The sequence below is a fragment of the Pyxicephalus adspersus genome, chromosome 1 (genome assembly GCF_032062135.1).
Source record: "Pyxicephalus adspersus chromosome 1, UCB_Pads_2.0, whole genome shotgun sequence".
Lineage (NCBI taxonomy): Eukaryota > Metazoa > Chordata > Amphibia > Anura > Pyxicephalidae > Pyxicephalus > Pyxicephalus adspersus.
In genome coordinates this window covers 10,532,170-10,538,454 of record NC_092858.1, presented here as the reverse complement: position 1 = coordinate 10,538,454, position 6,285 = coordinate 10,532,170, and the positions used below count along the sequence as shown (strand labels likewise).

Genomic DNA, 6,285 nt, shown 5'->3' with positions numbered 1-6,285 from the left:
ATAATCTGTGCCATCACAGAAGAGGGTGAGAAAAATGGTGGGGTGATGTATGGTTAGATGGAGGTCACATGATCTGATCCATGGCACAAAATAAAAGTCATGAACTTTGTGGGCCCTACAATTCCTGCATATGAAGGGGGTGTCCACAGTGGTCACCTGATCTGACTTAGATGGCCATCTATAGAGGTAAAACCCCAACTGGGGACCATTATGTTTGCTAAAACATTGTGTACAATACACAATAGCCATGTGTTTTAATCATATATTACTATATCTGCCATTTGTGACCTTTGTAGCCACTTACGGTGTTGGTGGCACATCATCACTATGGACCATACCAATGCAATGTGTATTGGCCTGACCAGCTCAGGGTAGAAAGGATCAGGGTTGGAGCATCTGCCGGTTTCATCATTTAAGGAGATTCATCTCCAGACTGGAAGTGAGGAGAAATCTCTTCAACCTATACATACAAAAATGAAATCCCCCTAATAGGTTTTATATCTCCTTTAGCAGGGGTGAAGTTCATGACATTTCATGGATCAACAAACAAGAAGCAATAGAGCGACCAATAACATGGTACATAGCTGGTCAGCTGAGTCAAAATAGCCAATAACCTGAAGGAATAGATAAGCCAGCCCCCTTTATATAAAAGGGCAAGCTCGCAGCAGCCATATTGTCAGTGAGTGTTGGAGTTGGTAAAGGAGAGCTGCCAATTCTCAGAAGAGAAATGTAATATTTTTTATTTATTTGGCACATTTCCCCAATGCCAGTGCCCGGCTTCCTGTGCTTTGTGAAAATAGCTGTTTATTGGGTCTACTAATGGCCAAAATTCCACACCTTTCAATAGACTTCAATGGAAAGTTCGACAAAGTTTTGAGGTAACCAATCAGAACCTACATATTGCTATTGGCTAGAATATAAATTCTGCTGCAGAGTTGCTATTAGTTTTAGATAACATTTGTCACTTTTTAACAAGGACAAATGACAGAGGAAAGGATGAATTGGGTAATTCAGGACAATATTGACCCCACATGTCCTGTATGTGGGCTATGTACCCCGCCCCCACCTGTACCCCTGGCCCTCACCTGTACCCCACCCGCACCCCGCACTCACCTGTACCCCACAGATAAGAATAAGTCCAGTCTCCTGCGGCCCTGTCTTCTCACACAACAATCACCCGTCGCCATGGTTACTTCAAAGCTGCCGCTGGTTGGCTGGTTAGATCGTCTCAGTCCTGGAATCTGTGCGGTGCTCAGGCGCCATCTGGTGGACCAACTGCACATAACACAGAATATGCGCAAGGCTAAATGAGATAATTCATCACAAAAATGGAAGAATCGTTTACTGCTGAATACTTGATACTTACCTACATGATTAGCTTCATGTCTGAATGGTGCTGTCTTCCAACACTTAAAACGTACTTAAACTTAAAAATTTCACTTTACATAAAAGAGTAGACAACCCTTTTATGTTAATTAAGAATTCTGTTGTGCAACATCCTTTGAAAAAAAACAAACAAAAAAAAAGGTGCAGTGCCGCCCCTAATTCTTGACCACCTAGAATGGGAGCGCAAAGCCTCCCGAGATACCCACGTCTTGCATCCCGGGAGGTTCTTGGACGCTCCTTCTGCACATGCTCGAGCATCTCTGGCATGCGCAGATGGAGCCTTTTCGCGAACAGAAAAAACTTTCCTGATCTCACGTATGCGCAGTGAGATCGGCTAGATTTTTTACATCCTATGTCACCCGATCTCCCGCCTGAAGGACAGGAAGAAAAAGAGAGGATGGCAGAGCTGGGCTGGGCGAGCCAACCTAGGGACAGATGCCGCGACAACGCGGGACCCAATGCAGGAAACCCCCGGAGTGATCAAACTGCCCTTTGGGATTGAAGGTGTGTTTTTGGGCTGTTTTTAGTTTAGTTCTTCTTCAATCATCCAACACAGTTGCCTATAAAGGCAACAATGGGCCCCTGTGCAGAACAGACTTGAGGCCCCCCTGCTCAACTGATTGAGGGTCCTTGTGCAGCAGCACACTTTGCACCTCCTTATGTCCACCCCAATCTCACAAGTTTGGAACACAGAGTGCACTACCGACCTCTGCACTCTGTGTTCCATACTACTGACCTCCGCCCTCTGTGTTCCATACTACTGACCTTGGCACTCTGTGTTCCATACTACTGACCTCATTGGTATATTTTCCAAGATCATAGTTAGGGTTACCCTACACCTCAATACTTTCAGCATGTTCTGGATCTTGTGGATATATACAACAGGTGGATATATTATTCTGGGTTCATTCCATGGCCTGCAGCCCGGGAGGGTAACGTGTCACCATTTGGGGAAGAATGGCTCTTTTTATGAATTGGGATAAAATCCGGTTCTGTTTGGCAGCTCGTGGAGAACAGCTGAGCAGGAAGAGAAGAGCTCCATCCTCAGCTGGGGCCACCAACAAATATTTATTATGCTTTCATGTTGGTTGTGAAAGGCTGGCCAGTGGGCCGAGGTGTGAGCAGCCGGAAATGGGGCTTCTTATTGGGTGCCCACCGGAATACTAATGAGATTGTAATGGGGCCAATAATCTGTGCCATCACAGAAGAGGGTGAGAAAAATGGTGGGGTGATGTATGGTTAGATGGAGGTCACATGATCTGATCCATGGCACAAAATAAAAGTCATGAACTTTGTGGGCCCTACAATTCCTGCATATGAAGGGGGTGTCCACAGTGGTCACCTGATCTGACTTAGATGGCCATCTATAGAGGTAAAACCCCAACTGGGGACCATTATGTTTGCTAAAACATTGTGTACAATACACAATAGCCATGTGTTTTAATCATATATTACTATATCTGCCATTTGTGACCTTTGTAGCCACTTACGGTGTTGGTGGCACATCATCACTATGGACCATACCAATGCAATGTGTATTGGCCTGACCAGCTCAGGGTAGAAAGGATCAGGGTTGGAGCATCTGCCGGTTTCATCATTTAAGGAGATTCATCTCCAGACTGGAAGTGAGGAGAAATCTCTTCAACCTATACATACAAAAATGAAATCCCCCTAATAGGTTTTATATCTCCTTTAGCAGGGGTGAAGTTCATGACATTTCATGGATCAACAAACAAGAAGCAATAGAGCGACCAATAACATGGTACATAGCTGGTCAGCTGAGTCAAAATAGCCAATAACCTGAAGGAATAGATAAGCCAGCCCCCTTTATATAAAAGGGCAAGCTCGCAGCAGCCATATTGTCAGTGAGTGTTGGAGTTGGTAAAGGAGAGCTGCCAATTCTCAGAAGAGAAATGTAATATTTTTTATTTATTTGGCACATTTCCCCAATGCCAGTGCCCGGCTTCCTGTGCTTTGTGAAAATAGCTTGTTTATTGGGTCTACTAATGGCAAAAATTTCACACCTTTCATTAGACTTCAATGGAAAGTTCCACAAAGTTTTGAGGTAACCACTCAGAACCTACATATTGCTATTGGCTAGAATATAAATTCTGCTGCAGAGTTGCTATTAGTTTTAGACAACATTTGTCACTTTTTAACAAGGACAAATGACAGAGGAAAGGATGCGTTGGGGACAATATTGACCCAAATGTCCTGTATGTGGGCTGTGTACCCCGCCCCCACCTGCTCCCCGCACTCACCTGTACCCCACAGACAAGAATCAATCCAGTCTCCTGCGGCCCTGTCTTCTCACACAACAATCACCCGTCGCCATGGTTACTTCAAAGCTGCCGCTGGTTGGCTGGATAGATCGTCTCAGTCCTGCAATCTGTTCGGTGCTCAGGCGCCATCTGGTGGACCAACTGTACATAACACAGAATGTGCGCAAGGCGTACATGAGATAATTCATCACAAAAATGGAAGAATTGTTTACTGCTGAATACTTGATACTTACCTACATGATTAGCTTCATGTCTGAATTATGCTGTCTCCAACACTTAAAAGGTACCTAAACTTAGAAATTTCACTTTACATAAGAGAGTAGACAACCCTTTTATGTTAAGTAAGAATTCTGTTGTTTTTTTTAAGGGAAACATCCTTTTAACAAAAAAAAAAAAAAGGTGCAGCACCACCCCCTAATTCTTGGTCACCTAGAATGGGAGCGCAAAGCCTCCCGAGATACCTACGTCTCGCAACCCAGGAGATTCTTGGACGCTCCTTCTGCACATGCTCGAGCATCTCTGGCATGCGCAGATGGAGCCTTTTCACGTAAAGAAAAAATTTGCTGATCTCACGTTTTTTTCCACCCTACGTCACCCGATCTCGTGCCTGGGTCAGGAGACGTAGGATGAAGGACAGGAAGAAAAAGAGAGGATGGCGGCACTGGACGAGCCGACCCCGGGACAGATGCCGGGGCGATTCGGGACCTGATGCAGGACACCCTGTGGGATGGAAGGTGTGTTTTTTTGGGGTGTTTTCAGTTTAGTTCTTCTTTAATAATCCAACACAGTGGCCTATAAAGGCAACAATGGGCCCCTGTGCAGAACGGACTTGAGGCACCCCTGCTCAACTGATTGGGGGTCCTTGTGCAGCAGCACACTTTGCACCTCCTTATGTCCACCCCAATCTCACAAGTTTGACACTATATTGAGTGTGAAAGCCTGTGCACGCTGCTTCACCCTGCCACACTACTTTAATGTGGGCTGGTGGTAGTTCAATTCAGTGCAGAGAGGGCATTAGCATTCAAAATTTCCAGGAGTGTTTAATGTCTATGTACTCCGCTACAAAATGTGATTCCTCCTGCCAGTGCCTGGGTCCCCAGAGGACACTTTAAGTCTGATATATTAAAGATCTCTTCAACTGGAGAAGATAAACGATCATGGGAGAACCTGGGTGATCTAGAAAAACTGGAAATAGATCTGGTCCAGGATTGAAAACATTTGCCAACTATTATTAATATAATAAACAGAAAAACAGAAATAGATAAACAGAAAAAATATAAAAAACAGAATTTATATAGCGCCAACAAATTAGGCAGCGCTGTACATTAAAGAGGTGTTACAAATGACATACAGATACAGACTGTGACACAGGAGGAGGAGAGGACCCTGCCCCGAAGAGCTTACAATCTAGGAGGTGGGAGAAATATCACACAATAGGAGGGGAGATATGGAGTGGTGGGAAGTAGTGAGGGTTTAGGAGACAGAAAAAGATGGGTAGGTATTTTTTAAAAAGTAGGTTTTGAGTGCTCTTTTAAATGAACTGAAAGTAGGAGCAAGCTGAATAGCAAATTATTTGTAAGAAATCCTATAACAGGGCATTTTGATTGTATAGTTTTACTTTAAGCGAGGAAAGTGACATTAGTTTGGTTCATTAAAGCTCTCCATGACATTAACGGACTATCAATGCTGGATCACCCAGATTCTCTCATAATAGTCATTCTTGGAGAGCTTTAATAAATCAGGCTCATAATGTAGGACTGGCAGAAGACCATTGAGCACATGTGCAGAAACATATATTTGATATGCGTTGTGTTAAGACAGTTTGTTAAAAAATACACGTTACCCTTTTTTAGCAATGCACAGTACGTTCTTTGGTGAATCTTGTGGTGTGTAATGTACATTGCACTTTATTGTACAATGTGTTGGGGTGTTCACAAGAAATGAGCCCTAAACAGGTACAGAGAAGGTACAATTATAAAAAAGAGTGAATGGGAAAGTGTACAAAAACATAGATTTAAAATGGCGGCACCAATCATTGTATCCAATTTAACCTGGTGATTCTGGCATCAACATCCTCCTAGCACTTCCTGTCATAGGTTGATAACTCTCAGAGATTAATGATCATTGAACAAGGACGGTGTTACATATTATTGACCTCGGCACTTTGTGTTCCATACTACTGACCTCAGCACTCTCTGTTCCATACTACTGACCCCGCACTCTGTGTTCCATACTACTGACCTCTGCACTCTGTGTTCCATACTAGTGACCTCCGAACTCTTTGTTTCATGTACTGATCTCTGCACTCTGTGTTCCATGTACTGATCTCTGCACTCTGTGTTCCATGTACTGATCTCTGCACTCTGTGTTCCATGTACTGATCTCTGCACTCTGTGTTCCATACTACTGACCTCGGCACTCTGTGTCCCATACTACTGACCTCGGCACTCTGTGTCCCATACTACTGACCTCCGCACTCTGTGTTCCATACTACTAACCTTGGCACTCTGTGTCCCATACTAGTGACCTTGGCACTCTGTGTTCCATACTTCTGACCCCGGCACTCTGTGTTCCATACTACTGACCTCGGCACTCTGTGTTCCATACTACTGACCTC

The 6,285-nt window shown here is 44.1% G+C and overlaps 1 protein-coding gene across 2 annotated transcripts in view; it reads right to left on the bottom strand.

The window, feature by feature from the left end:
• The window catches only part of CCDC83 (coiled-coil domain containing 83), a 23,721-nt gene extending 20,020 nt beyond the window's left edge, over nucleotides 1–3,701 (bottom strand). Inside the window, exon 1 of one of the 2 annotated variants that reach the window (XM_072402307.1) lies at nucleotides 3,648–3,701. The gene's annotated coding sequence lies outside the window, so the exon portion shown is untranslated. Of the gene's footprint in view, nucleotides 1–1,113; nucleotides 1,221–3,647 lie in introns of those variants that run through there. The other variant, XM_072402298.1, reaches the window with a different exon arrangement.
• Between the last annotated feature and the right edge of the window lie 2,584 nt (nucleotides 3,702–6,285).